Source organism: Hippichthys cyanospilos, chromosome 10, assembly GCF_059441005.1.
Source record: "Hippichthys cyanospilos isolate Australia breed blue-spotted pipefish chromosome 10, RoL_Hcya_1.0, whole genome shotgun sequence".
NCBI classification, from domain to species: Eukaryota; Metazoa; Chordata; class Actinopteri; order Syngnathiformes; family Syngnathidae; genus Hippichthys; species Hippichthys cyanospilos.
In genome coordinates, this window is record NC_142378.1 from 17,542,565 (window position 1) to 17,558,477 (window position 15,913).

The 15,913-nt window shown below is 39.9% G+C and overlaps 1 protein-coding gene across 1 annotated transcript in view; it reads left to right on the forward strand.

Moving 5' to 3' along the window:
• Nucleotides 1–843: 843 nt before the first annotated feature.
• sbno2b (strawberry notch homolog 2b) overlaps nucleotides 844–15,913 on the forward strand; it is a 69,624-nt gene continuing 54,554 nt past the window's right edge. The window contains exon 1 of the mRNA XM_088425052.1: nucleotides 844–990. The gene's annotated coding sequence lies outside the window, so the exon portion shown is untranslated. The remainder of the gene's footprint in view (nucleotides 991–15,913) is intronic.

Consider the following 15,913-nt stretch of genomic DNA (forward strand, 5'->3'; position numbering starts at 1 on the left):
GCCATTTGAAATTTAGCGTACAATCTTTTTAAAGTTTGCCTGCTCATTGTGGACTTCATAAAACTTCATGACAAATAATTTGAAATTATTATTACTTATTCTAAGTTTTGGCACGTAGAATGATAAGTTTTAATTGCAGATGCATGTTTATTGATGTTTAAATGATCTGAAAAATAGCCTTCCTGTGTGGAGTTTGCATGTTCTCCCCTAGCCCGCGTGGGTTCTCACCGGGCGCTCCAGCTTCTTCCCACACTCCAAAAAACATGCATGGCAGGTGAATTGGACATACTAAATTGTCCTTAGGTGTTATTGGGTGCACAAATGGTTGTTCGTCTCTGTGACTCGCAGTTGACTGGCAACCAGTTCAGGGTGTCCCCCCGCCTACTGCCCGAAATCAGTTGTGATATGCACCAGAAAGCCATTGTATTGGATCGATCTCAGTATTGGACAGTACTCTAAGCTACAATATTGGCATTGCATCAAATGTGAAAACGTTGCATCCAGAAACCCCTTATCCTTTAGGTCCTCTAAATACCAAAGCCATGATTGGCCGTTGTGGCCCTCTATTACCTATCACTTGCTTTTGGAAGTCGTTGTGAATGAAGCTTATACTCATACTTTATTTTGCAGAAGCTTAAAAAAGAGGGGGTTGGGGTTAGGGTGTATATATATATAATTATAATTATATATGTATTATATAATTATAGAATATATATAATAATTATAAATAGAGATATGTACATAAATAAATATATATTTGAGACTTTGCCACTCCCGGGCTGATCCCAGTTCAGGCAGCTCGTGACGTCAGCGGCGGAAATATTTTTCGCTATTCAAAATGGCCCCACTCAATCAGGAAGTAGAGAAAACAAGTAACGGTGAATAAGTTGGATAGAATTCCTCATTTTCGTCGACTTTACGCCGGTCGCCGCTTGACATCTGCCCGCGCGTTCGGTGCTCGGACTGAGACGAAGTAAAGGTGACGAAAGGGTGAGTAAAATGAGAGAATATGCTTGGAGGCGCAGGCGACAGATCGGGCAGCTGCCTGCTATCAAGATGCCTCTCCTAGGTGCGCATGTTATTGATACCGAGTTACGCCGGCTTGTTTACGACTGGCCTGTTTTTGGGCGAATAAATTGTCTTGTAGAGACGCGAATGTAACAAATATAACGATACGTTATCTTATCGGGGTTATTACAACAATGTACTTACACACCTTAGATATACTGGTGAGCTGACAGCGAGCAGTTGCTGTGTTAAACGCTAGCTCCGCTTACTACGTAGTAACATCCACACGTAGCATGATTGGCAAAATAAATTCTTTTATTTTGATGTGCATTTTCTCCACTGTTTAATAGTAGACTATTAACGGGGGGATAAATAACATTCCAAGTTATATACATCGTCGTACTTTTGCTGCGTTAATCCCCCACAGTACAAAAAACTAACAAACCCATAGCCACAAGCTATGCTAAACGAGCTAGTAATTATCAATGGCACGGCTTGTGTTATTCACATTCAAACGATACACTGAGTTCACATTTTGACATCCGCAGTGTAAAAATTCTCAACAAACCTACTTGACGTGACGAGTAGTCGTGTGTATTTAAGCACATTTAAATGGCTGGATTTGTCGTACGTCAAGAGTGACACTAACGTATTGCTCGAGCTGCCTTCCTTTGTGCTGTGTGGAAACAGATGTGGCTCACTTCTCACTGATGTCTTCATTTTCTGTTCAGTACGAGAGCGATCGAGTGAAACTGTATTTGTTGGACTTGTAGTACATTTAGCAACGTTTTCCATCGGTGGACTCATGTGGTACTTTTCAACTTTTTCTTAAACATAGTTGGTGTCAAGATATGACTTTTAAACGGCTGTACAATAAAGTGAACCCCTCGCTTGTCGCTGTGGTTGCTAACCAAGTTTTGACGCAAATAGTGAAAATTCGTGAGTGGGACCCCCCAGAATTCCATATTTTATAAATGTGTTGATAATAATAGTTTATCCCTAACTATAATCCCCAAATAAAGTCATTTACAATTTCTCGACATTAACCTAAAAAAAGGACCTAGATTGTGGTATTCTTTTCACTTTCTACAGCTAAATATATGCATATAAATTACATTGGGCACATTGGCAGTTTAATTTCAATAAGTGCAATAACAATGAACCGCTAACAGATGAATAGACTTACATTCTGAGCATATTATGGAGTAGATGGAGTGGAAGAAACTATACATATGAGGATGATAGTGCAAAATATCATGTAGTGGATAATATTATGTATTTAGCAGCTTTCCTGCACTGTGCAGGATTTGTAAGGTGCATGTGTGCATGCGGTAAAATGACTGGTGTTGAGGCAGATTAGTGAGTGAGGGATTTGTTCAGGATCCGGATGGCCTGTGGGTAGAAGCTGTCCTGGCCCTCAGGCTCCAGTAGTGGAGCCTTATCCTCACGAGGGTTGTGCTAAACTCAAGGGAAAAACAAAAAATGATCTACAGACATTAAAATGCAAAACAGAATCAAAAGACCATCACAGTAACACCCATACCTCCAATACCGTTGGTCCCCGTGGGAAACCAGTATTAATAACAACAGTTCCGCCTGCGGGTGAATTTTTTACTACTGACGTTGATTGTCCATGTCTGTGTGCTCCCAAATACACATGTTCGATCCGTTTGCATTTTCTACAGTAAAAAGTTGTAATTAATAAAGAAAAGATTGTTGTTTACTTGGCCCATTCAGTCCAAAACCTCACCTCCTTAACTCCGCAACAAAAATGAAACTAAAAGACGCAGCTAAGGTCAGCCTGGATTCACTCTTGCACAGGATTGTTATCATCATCATGCTTCTCGCAAGCTATTTTTACCTTCTTGGGTGGGGCCCGTGCAGAATAAGCAAACAATGCTTAGAAATGCAACAATAAAGGACAGTGACATTTTGGGTTAGAAACCAACATTGTAACATGGTTAAAATGTCCAAAATATGGGCCCTTTAAAAAACTACTTCCAACTAACATGACATGAAGCAAGAGGTTTGAGCTGTCTTGTTAGTTGGGTTATCTTGGTAGATGGATTCATGAGCAAATGAACTGCAAATTGACAGTTTACTGTACAGTATTCCGAGAGCCTGTTGCTATAGTGCAGAAATATTTGGGGTAATGTATCCACGCGTCAGAAGCGCTCCTCCTTTTTTTTTCTAATAAAGTGAAATTTCATGTATGCCATGGCAGAGGTTTTTGGAGCCATTGTTTATCCCCTTCCCTTGCCCTTGTATTATTGTATATTGGGAAGGTTAGGTACTTGCCAATACTTTCGAAGGCTTCCTTGAGTGCCATTAACCTTGATGACTTGGCCATAGCCTTTGTGTCACTTGCTGTCACACCCCTTTTGTAACCACATCTATCTTTTTCTCTTGCTTGCCAAATCCCTACTACACCAATAGTCCCTCTGCATTTCTTCTCTATCTGCTGCCACACTGGATTAGATAGGTGAGAAGGAAATTACGACTTCATGTAGTTTTAAACGTGTTAAAGTTGCATGTTTGCAAAGATCTTATATTTATACCTTTTGTTCCTCAGTTGGATGATGAAAATTGATGCATTAACAGCAGTTTTTTGTTTTGTTTTGTTTTTTTAACAGGAACTCTTGAGGGGCCTCTACATAGCTCTCTTGATACTGCAAAATACCTTAATATAATTCATTTTTGAAATGCAAACACTGTACTTTATTCTAGTCACCATCATAGAACTTGTATTAACCGTATAGGAGACAATTACCAACGACTGTAAACATACTTGTAAACCATCATTCTGCCACATGTGCAGTACGAATGGTAGTACGAATGTTAATACTGTACAGTTGACCCCTGGTTTACAACATCCCTGCCTTGCGTTTTTTTTTCACCTTACGACGTGGACCGCAACGTTTTTTTGTCCCCTCTTTACCGCATTTCTTCATCCAACATGGCGGTCAGTGTTCGTGCATGACCGCCATGTTAGATGTCTCCGCGCTCATACGTCTATACACGCGTCACCGCTTACGTGACTACAATGCTGGTCTGCTATTGGCCAGCGTCACGGTCTGAATGGCCCCATGCAAAAGACTGGATCTTGTCTTGAGTGCTTTAAATAATGTATTTATAGTGCATTTTACTGCTCAATTCAAACTTGAATGGGTTAGCCATGGGTCCCAAGACTGCTAGTGATGTTAAAGAGAGAAGTAAGAAGATGATTTTAATGGAACGAAGCTGGAGATAATCAAGAAATATGAAAAAGGCTAAGCTAGCCTACCCTCACTAGGGAATATGACCATAACAAGCTCGTCACACAAAGGTAAATAAATCATTTCTATAGTTTTTTATTTATAATGTTATTCAATTGTATGCATGTGTATTATATATACGAAGCACTTACTATACCATTTTGTAACCAATTTTTAATATGCATATTCAGTTTTGATGTTTTTACCTGGGGTTTTACATGCATTAGCTATTTAACATAAGCTTGGATTGGCCGCCATACGGCGAACTAGCATTACGATCCCAACCGCGGGACGGATTAATCTCGTTATCCGGGGGCCCACTGTACTTAAAAATGCATGCCCTTGTGGTTGCAGTGATACAAACATCTTCATTTGACTTTTTATGTATTTTACTTTTTACAATTGTATCTAGAAGCAGCTTCTTTGAGCGTATTGTTCTTAAATTGGCCATTTTCAACTAAATTAAAAAAAACGTTAATTCTTTAAAGAGAAGACATTTTGAAGTGGTGTTGTGCTCTTGAACACAGCAGACTTTTGTCAGGAAAAAGAGACATTTTATTTTGAGCAAAATGCATGGAGAATATGTTCTTGTAAATTGTTGTTCCAGTTCCAGCTAGGTTGCAAAATCCACTTCCAATTAGGTGGCAAAATTGAAAACACAGAAGCAGCGCTCTTTCCTTACTAACACTGTCCCACTTTTCCACTGTCTCTGCAAAAAAAGAAAAGAAAAAGAAAATGTGAAACTCAAGAATGTTAAAACAAATGATAAACAAAATCCAATGAGATTGCTTGTTGTGTTCACCCGGAACGAGCAAACGAGAGTGCGTCACATCGACGTAGGCGGGAGGGGTGGGCTTATATATATATATATATATATATATATATATATATATATATATATATATATATATATATATATATATATATATATATATATATATATATATATTAAAGTACAAAAACTAACAAGGTATTTCTGTCAAATGATACAATACAGTAATAATGATAATATTAAAAGTAATTCTTCAGCCCAAGTCCGTGTTGACGCGCTCTCGTTTGCCCTTTTCATGTGAACACAGGACAAACAAGAGTGCGTCAACGGATAGCGTACAAGCAATCTCATTGGATACCAAGCTGTCAATCAAAGTGCTTCTACAAGCTCTGATTGGCTGGTTTTGTGGCACAAACATAACGCGTGAGCAGAACTGAGCGAGCGCAGAGGACGACTCGAGCGAGCGAGAGCTCGATGTTGAGCAAACGCGATGTTGAGCGAGGGAGGGAGGAGTATCGCGAGCGAGAGCGAGATGTTGAGCTAGAGAGGGCAATCCCGAGCGAGCAAAAAGGAATTTTGAGCGAGCACTTTCTTTTTCTGTTCAAACTCCATCGGTGCGCGCTCAAACTCTTATCATTACACGCTCAATAGTTTTTTTCTTGCTCTCAAAATCTGTTTTCGCTCGCTCAGTTTGATTTTCTCCGCTCAATATATTTTTTTTTTCCGCGCGCTCGTAATTGTGGCACAAATATAACGCCATACTTCCAAAGACTGAAACTACCGTTGCAGTGCGCCCTTTTGGCAAGTTATTACTAGGAAGTAAACTGATTAATCAGCCCTTGCGGCTCCATTTATGCTCCTTGGCCTTGTACTAGGGCTGCACGATTAAACGATTTTTAATTGTGATCAGGATATTGGCTGTCAATAATTAAGATGATAATCGTCGATATTAACATTTAATAAAAAGCCGTCTACTAGGACATGTCAAATCAAACACATTCAGTCATCCTTCCACCAGGGGGCAAACGCAAGTTTAAGACTTAAGCTTAAGAAATAGCGAAGCGAGCAAATCCTGCAAGAACAGTGGCAGCTTGGTTTATGCTTGACGCGCTCCGAGAGTTCAACACGGCTCCAAGAGTCAAAATGACGTCTTTTCGACAACCATGCCTCTTCCCACGGTGTCCGCGCTGGCCCAATTTTCTGCAACGTGTACCTTCTGGAATTTATTTTTTCCTTGCAAAAAAACTTTAAGGCTGTTGGAGTTGTTACAGGCCTGTTGTTAAAGTTTGTGCTTGGTTCTTAGTAGGCTTAATTTGTTTAATTGGTTTGCACTCAGCAAGTAAGTTTATATATACTGCTTGTTTAAAAAAAATAAATAGGCATGTTTGACCAAACATGATGTATAATCATGTTTAATAATCGTGATCTCAATATTGACCAAAATAATTGTGATTATTATTTTGACCATAATCGTGCAGCCCTGCCTTTTACTTGTTCTTTTTTTTCTTTACAAATAAATGTTTACAAAACATCCAAACTAAATTTTTGTTGGTTGCTTAAATATTTGCTTTGATAACTTTAATCTTCAGATGATATTCAGGCAATTGAAAAATACACAGAAAATATGACTCGTCTTGGAATGCACTTTTTTCCTAAACAAACCAAAATGGGATGATGTTCAAGAGCAATGATCAGGTTTGGCCCATGCCCCCCATCTCTTTTGCCTTTTGAGAATGATGCGGCCTTCATTCTTTGCCTCTGGCTACCCAGTAGTTAGCAGTGATGAAGCTCATTGATGTATTGCAGGCTGAGTTGAGAGGGGGTGAGATAAATGTGGAAGTGGAACACTGTAAAACGGTAGTTGGAAATGCATCCCTGTTTTCCTGGAAATTCTAAACCAAAGAAGCATATCATGGATTTTTGTGGTTAGAAAAGTGTGAAACAACCAGTGGTTGTTGGTGGAAAATGAAGCTGTAATGTATTGGGGGTAACAGAGTGGTCTTTATGATGGCATTTTGGAACATCCTGACTCTGTTAGGACATTGGCTTTCACCATGTATCATTCAGGCTTTCCTGGGAAAAAAAGTGTCAAGAGCCTTCTGTGAAGAGACAGCAATGAGTCATCAGTAAAAAAAAAAATTCTAGATTAATATTACATCTCCTTTGGTGGATGAGTGAACAGTGTGTTCCCTTGCCTGGGTTATCAGCCCCTTGTGTATGTAAGGGGAAGGGAAAGGACAGAATTATTTGCAGTCCTCTGTACAAGTTGAGCTGCAAAAAGCAGCGGTGCTCTTTTCTGTCATGGTTGGTGTGTATGTCCTATACTGCTACTAGAACAGAACTCTTTTTTTGGTCAGTTTTTAGTCAGTTATCTACTGTTATCGAAGTGATGTCATGACGGTATCTCATACCGTGGCTCAAGGGCGTGAATTATCCGCTGAATCCACTGCCTTCCACCTTCAAAAATGGGGCATTGTGCTTTTCTTCTTTCTCCTTTTCAGTTAATGGCGGATTGCAAAACAATGTTTAGGTGCATACCCCCACCAACTGTACAAGAGTGTAACATGCCTATATATCAATGTCAATGCCCTCCATTGCACTTCTGGCTCAATAAGCCGCACCTTGCAAAAAAATGAGAAGGAAATGAATCTTGTGGCATGACGGAATAAGAAATCTTTCAGCTTTTGATCTCGCGAGATCTCATCCAATTCCTAGTGGTAATCATTAGCTCCACACTATCAAGACTTAAGCATTTCTTGTGTTAATTTAGAAGTTTTTCTCCCAAATTTGTTTGTATTTGTTTTTGTGCAGCAGTCAAGACATTAATGTAAATTTTAATTGAGACCTATTATTTGGAGGGTGGGGGGCAGAGCCTATGTTGACACCATTTTGAATGTGTTTGTGCACCTATGCAAGTGTACATCTGTGCATTGTCTGGAATGGTGAGAATTTAGCATGCCTAAGAAGCACAGACAGACATCTGTCAAGACCACTTACGATGATGTCTTACCCTGGAGAGATTTCATCCCATCCCCCCACTCCTAATGTGCGTTATTCTCATGACACAAAACAGAATAATGAGATTATTCTTGGATTATTAGTCTTGTCTGGGTTTGGACTGTGTCAAATTTAGATGTCTGGATGTGATTCAGCACAAATTGACATCCCATGTTGACGTTTGTTTATTTTTGTAAATAATTTAATGCAGGAAAGAAGCAACCAAAGAACCATGGTGACATGACTGCCATCCAATCAGCAGATCTGAATATAATAGAGGTGAATCAGAGTCATGGTGGAACTCGAACAGCAATAACTAGTTGATTAGTTTAAAACTAATTGATAGTCAAATAAAATAGAATGCCTTTATTGTTGTCCTATTGCAGATATACAATGAAATTGGGAGTGTTGCTCTGATTAGTGCATATTTAATAAATGGAATACATTTTATAGAATAAAAATCATACATCATCATATCTGAAAATGTTTTTCACTCTGCTCAGGTTGCTAGAGCTCGTTATGTCGTCCATGGAAGGCAGAGAGCATCCAGTGATTTTTATGGGCAGTAAGAAATCCGTTGTTAACAGCCAGAGTGTATAGCTCAACAAGCTCAATGAGGTTGTGGCATTTATATAAATAGTTTTCCGTGCTAGATTTTAATAATGATGAAAGGAAAAGAAGAAAACTAAATTAACAATTTGGTGAGCTATGAGTTGTTGCACCCATGTGCATTGCCATTATGAAAAAAAATGATCAGTAGTTATTTTTGGGGATCAATTTGTCGTTTAAGGCTTTATAATTGCACAAATCCTCCAAATTCCTGCCTCTCGACAATAAATATTCTCACATTTCTTTCGTCCTCTGAAAACAGACTGTTTATCGTTGTGTCAAATTAAAATGAGATATTCACAAACATCAACATTTACTAACCTTTACTTGAGAGACAATTGTAACGTTTAGCCTATTTTCTGACTATTCGGACCAAGTAATTGACTAATTAAAAGTGGTTCGTGTTACTCTTCTTCACTGTCAGTTTAAAGAAAATGTTAGGTTCTACATGTAAATATTTTGAAAAACACTGATCTAGGCACATATGCAGTCCTTAGCAGGGGACCGGCTCTCCTGCTATGCTCGTAGTGTTGAGAAGGATGCTCTAGAAATATAGACACAGTTTAAAAGTGTGAATGGAGTATATGAGGAGCCATGCAGCTGTCAATCAACAATAAACCCCGAGAAGATGTCGTTAGTCACAAAGGATGAGAGACGACAATCAGAACTGCATGCCTGGATCATCTAAAGCGAGCAGACGTGATAAAAATGGGCTAGTAATAGCTCAGCAGGCTCCATTGAGATCAATGTCAGAGCATGTTGATTTTGGGCTTGCAGAGATGTGAAATGAGAATGGAAGTGTCTGGTGAGATGTTCATCTTGAGTGGTCTTACAATGTCAGAATATCCAGTGGCAACTTGTATACACACTTGGATTTATATGCAAAGCGCATGCAAAACAGTTATGAAATTCCAGTCGTCAGTTTTGGGCGGATGAAAAAGTGTTTCAGGCAAGTGAAATAACCATAATATGTACCCCAAATGCATTATTTAGGTTAATGTGGGTCTATGGGTAAGCAAATCAACATTGACTCAAGTTTCATTCACACAAGTGGACAAATGTAGTCGGAACAATTTCTACATACCTGCTATTGTGTTCACGTCAGACACATATTAACTCTTGACATGCCTACATTTTAACACTGTTTGCAATGTTACAGCCCAGTTAAGTTAACTGACTTCATGCATGTTCATTTTGCATCAAGCATACTGGAGTCTCTGAGGTTGGACATAATCCAATTCGGAGTCTTTGGATTTCCCATATGCAGTAATGAATTTAGATGTAATCTGTGGGTGTAAAGACTTCTACTAACTTAACAGCCAATGTATTAAATATATTTTAACGTATTAAATGCACAGAGGGTACATTTGCACTATTGCCTCGTAGACTGCATTCACATAAAAAAAACAAGCCAACTGTTTTACCCTTTAATGTTGCTTTAGCCGTTTTTTTTTTTTTTTTTAGATCAGCCTGGACAGAGATGTGTGTATGTCTTTGTCATCACTATGTCTGGTCCGTCCGACAGTTAGCAGTCAGCGACTAACCTGAATTCTCAACATACAACCCCACAAGCTCATTCTCTGACACCCATGTCATGGACCTGGCCAGGCCCCACAATTTAAAGCCCCAAACTCTCAAAAGTCACGCTGCTTGGGTACAAGTTGACCTTAGGTACCCATCATATATATTTCCAACACTTTTTTTTTCCAACAAGATATTGATATTTTCAGTCCGTCATCTCTTCAAATAATATTTTGGTGCCAAACAAATGGATGGAAAAACATTCTAACATTCACAACTTGGTAAAGCCCATTGAGTCAGGTTTTGCTAAGACAAAAGTCTTTTCGCCTTGTTATATGATACAAACCAATCTTCGATTACATCCTCATCTGTGATCAACAATAGTTCAATTAAATGGTGGGCGTGTATCAAAAGAACCCTAGCCTAGCAGACTCCTATGATAACATCGTATCAATTGCAACTTGACGTTTGACAAGCATGTCTTATCTTCACTCTGAGATCAAAGCATTTATCGTCAATAGGCTAAAAACAGATCTTCTGAAGTAGTTGACACCTTCAATGAGTCTCAGTACCAAGTCTCAGCTGTCTAGCTGACTAGCCACAGGTGTGTTGCCCAAGGGGCCGCCCATATCCCTCACTCTGTCACTAAGGGGAAAAAGAAACCAAACTCAGACTGAGAGCACAGACATGTCTGCTTAAAGGGGGAGTCAACCCAGAAATGTTATTTTTAGTAATTATGTGGTCCAACTAGTCTAAACATGGCATTTTAATTAATATTGTGCTTGTGTAACTATATCCATAGCTGCAAACTGCAAAATCCACGCAGATTTTGATTATAGCTATAGAATCCACCAGTTTTTATGTATCTGTGACAAGTTTTGAGGGAAAAAAACAGGTTGAGGATATTAGTTTTGAGGTATTGGAAAATAAATGAATTTTCTTCAGAAATGTCAATTTTGGGATTTACAGTAATCCCTCACTACTTTGCACCTCTCCTTTCGCGCCCTCAGTGCATTCTGGATTTTTGTTTTCAAAGAACTGTCAACTCACAGCAGGCATAATGCACTGCCGCACTCCCACGCCTAATCCCAACGTGGAGTTTGAAGCAATCTAATTTACGATGCTATTACTAATGCACAAACTTTTTCGAATGAAGGCAATTTTGCCTCAAACGAAACCACTGCTTTATTGCCTATATAAGGACGTTATATAAAGACTCCACTAGACTTATTGCTGTGCGCTGGTAGACAAACGTGCGGAACTTCCCGCCCATGCGGGAAGGGTTGGGGTTTTGGGCAGATAGAGCAAAGATGACTTACATGCAAAAATGGGCGAGAGGGAGGGGTGTAGGCAGAAATAACATAGTGATCTGGCATGCAAAAATCAAACTGGGGAAGAAGAAAAAAATTCAAATTAGTTTTTAGGTCAGCCCTAGCCAGCCCTAGTTGCACCCTTATGTTCCACTTTTCTGCATTAAGAAAGCTAATTTTGTATTGTCTGTCAAACAAAATGTCATTTTGTTGCTAAACTGGTCATCAAATCGATAAACATATTGAAGTTGGATTGTGTATCCCTTTGGTCGTAACAAATGCGGACTAAAGTGGCTGCTAATTGGACACTTCTCTCCCATTTTGATCCATCTTTGATCCATCTTCAATCATATGTAGTTGGGCGATAGTGGTTGAAGAACAAAACAGGCCATTGATTCACCGCAAAGCCTTATTTTCTTATCTCGTTCAGTCTATATTGACCTGGTGCTCCACAGCCATTTTGCTTCACCTGCCCTTCAGCTTTATTTACCACAAAAGGTGAATTAAGAGCCCTTTTAAGGGTCTGAATTACTGCAATAGCTTACTCCTTCTGGTGTGTTTGTGGGCACTGTGGTATTCATCTCCCTGGCAGAAGAGCCACTTGGTGTAATTGACGACAATCTAATCGGGAAAAGTTGTAGCAGCTAAAGAGATGGCTGCGCTCAATTATTCATTGTACACTGTGTGATATTCTCATCTGTGGTCAAAACCATTGTATTATTATAAGATCCCGAACAGATGAGTTTTTGATCATACCTGCTCTCAGGGCCGATGGCTGTTCTGCTTAATAGCATGTGCATATCTGCTCCGAGGCAAATAGATGCCTTTTTGTGTCAATTAATTATGTAGACTGTTTTTGCATGACGGAGCCCAGTGTTTTCCTGGGAAGTAACTCGTTCCTTTTATGAATATTTCATCACAGCGGCTAATGAATCCAGCGGGTGCAGGCTCATCATAACCAACTAACGACCCTCTTGCTGCGGTGCAGGAAGACATCTGGGGCCCTGATAAATTCTAACCTGATTACAGCTGATGCTGACAGACACACAGATCAGTGATGAATGGCTCGTGTGTTTAGCGGTAAATAGTTTTTGTCTGTGAAGAAAGATACAGGAAAGTTACAGAAGTCAAGAACCCATGAGGATGTACAGCAGGTCACGACCATCCCTCCTTACATGTGCTAAAATTATGGGCCACTAATCCAGCTCATTATAACAAGTAGAATACACTGGGATGGACGTCAGTTCAGTCCTGTGATGGGCAGTGGCTCAAAAATGCTACCTAGCAAGTACAACATAAGCCCAAAACCACGTATGGATTAATCAACATCGCACGACCCCACAACTCTTAAGAGTTGGAACTGAGACTATTGTAATAAACATCTTACCTCAACTACAGCACACAGACACAGCATGATTTCACCACACAATCGTTCATTGCATAGATGCACAGGTATAATAATGAAACTCAAATGTATTCTTCATCCTAACGTCAACTAAGTGCTTTTGGTGAAATTAATAGTAGTAATTAATAGCATGTCATGTCATACAATCTCCCAATACTACTGTCACTTTGATCACTGTCGACTGTGATCAACGCCTTGACAACCCCAGCTCGAAATTGTCCATAACTGTAGTGCACAAGGTTTGCAATGGCGTTTCCTTCTTAAGCTGTTACTTTGAGCAAAAATGTACAAAAGTTGGAGCACAATGTAGTCAGTCATAATTTGATAACCAAAGTCCCTAAAACAAAACAATTTGAATTTGAGTGCAAGACATCACCCTTCTGGAACTCATTTGAGACTGCAGTGAAGAATTGACTCTTTTTGTGACAATAGTATTTAAGTGGACTGCAGCATGGCCCAGGTAATTTTGCCTAGCATTAGGGTTTTGTAATAAAAGTTTTTTGTTGTGTAACACACGTGTGTTGTTCGACAAGAATGTCAATTTTAGACCTCTTGCCCACTAGCCATGAAATATTTGGCTTCCATCTTATTCAGCTATCTCCAAACCCAGTCTTCAAGGGCCAATATCCTGCATGTTTTCTAGATTTGAACGTGTTTCAAATCATCAGCAAGCTCAGCAGAAGCCTGATAACGATCATGATCATTTGAATCTGGTGTGTCGGGGAAATAAACCTGGAAAACATACAAGACAGTGGTCTTTTAGGACCGAGTTTGGACACCCAATCTAATTAATTCTTTACTGGGCACAGCGGCTGCTTTCAGCCACTAGTCTGAACAGACAAAATGGCCTTTATCGGGCACAAGTTTTTCTATTTTTAAGTCTTGAACAGGCAAGAATTTTCCTGATTTTAGAGAAATTTAGGGGTACGGTAAAATTTAAGCAATGACCGTTATGGATGCTTACAGACGTTTTGCCTGTTTAGCCTATTGGCCAAAAGTGGCCGCTGTTTCCAGTAAAGGGTTAATTGCTGACTGCCCACCCCGCCCCACCCCTGTAAGCGTTGAAGACACAATACTATGACTTTTATGACAATTGTTGTTTGTGACAATTCGTTACACTCTTGTCTTTTGGGCATTGTGACCCATTTTTGGTGCCTTTTTACAGGGCAGCCAGAAGGACAGCCTGCACTTTTATTTTTGCCCTCTGCAAAAAAAAGAGTCATTTTGTCATCATCACTTTCTGTCTTATCTGCATTACACAACAAAAAAGAGGGTCAATTTTCATGCTACTAAAGTGAGTGTGTGCGAAGCTAGGACCAAGAAAGGAAGTGATTAAATTTGGATAATTATTTGCGGCTTTGAACATTAAAGTATTCTGGTTCTTAATTTCTCAGGAAATGACATGGATCATTGTGGTGGTTTCTTGTGGTTTGAATGTTAGCTGTGCTTTCAGCTAATGTGCAGTAATGATAGACTGATTAATCACACGCGTGCACACAAGCACATTGGTTCCTCGTGAGTCCTAAGCATGATTTAGCAGCTTAAGGAAGTCACACTTCCTTGGATGATCTCCATGTGCCTTGGCAGCCACTGATGCTCACTCGGACCACCAGCGCACAACCACATTTGCTCACAGAGCACATGTCGGATGCTATAAAGCCAACAGTATGTGTCTCTTGTATTTGAAGCAGCATAAGTGACTTCTGTCTGACAGAGACCACGTGCTGCAAATGGTTTCGAATTTGGAAGTGTTTAACCTCAGCGATGAGTATGCTTTGTATGACGGTGTAAAAAGATTCTACAGTAGGGTTATTAGCCTCATCTGTCTGAACATAATTTAGATTCAGGCCACCCAGAGTGAAGGGTAGGCCGATTGAAAAGATAACATGTGCAACTGGTTTCCATCATTCCGTTTAAAAATAACCATGCAGGTTCTAAAATTAATAATGTGCATGCTAGTTTTTTGGACAATGAGCTCTTTGTGCTCTCTGTGCCTCAGTGACCATGTTTTAGTTACGGTTTCATTTTCTGTTGGTCTCTCCGTGCAACATTGAGCGCCCATCCTCCCACTGATAACACACCTCACCCCTTCCCTCTTCCTGTATGTTATGTCTGTGTGTGTTTGTGCATGTGTGTGTGCATGTGTGGCTGGAGGCTAGGAGCAGTTGGGGGTTTATGGGATGAGAATATCAGGGATCAGTCTTAAAATCATCAGTATCGATTACCTTCACTGGGCATTTGGAAAGAATCATGCCATGTATTTTATCACCATGATTTTGGCTTCGTTTACGCTGACATCTCAGCAACTCAAAATGAAACAGGAGATCCAGCATTTAAATGCTGTGTACACAGTCCCTAGAGAAATTGGGATCTTGACTCCCTAATTGACCTAGTTTCCACATTTCTCCACACATTAAGGTGGAAAAAGGACAGCTTTTACTGGCTGTGGCAGTGCTGTTTGCACAAAGGCTGAATGAAGCGGTGTCATTCACCACCATTAATTTTGCAAAGGTGGTGAGCAAGCTCACTTTAGCTCAAATACTGGAATTGCACAGCTACATTGAGTGGAAGTGCATTGGAATTGTTTGATTTTAAAAACACAGATATTCACATTTTTTTTTTTTCAATTCAATATTCAATGTTTTTTATTGGCGTCACAGTGGAAGACTGGTTAGCTCATCTGCTTCATAGTGCAGAGATTGCAGGTTTGCTCTTGGTTCTGGCCTTCCTGTGTATACTTTGCATGTTCTTCCCGCACCTGTTTGGGTTTTCTCCGGTAATCCCACATTACAAATCCACCATGCATGGAAGGTATACTGGGCACTCTAAATTGTACTCAGGTGTGTTGGTGAGTGAATGTTTGTTTGTCTTTGTGTGCCCTGCGATTAGATGGTAACCCGCTCAGAGTGTACCACTCATACAGCTCGAAATTAGCTGAAATAGGCTCCAGCACGCCTTTGACTTTTGTGAGGACAGGCAGTTATTGAAATCAGCTGGAATAGGCTCCAGCACGCCTTTGACCCTTGTGAGGATAGGC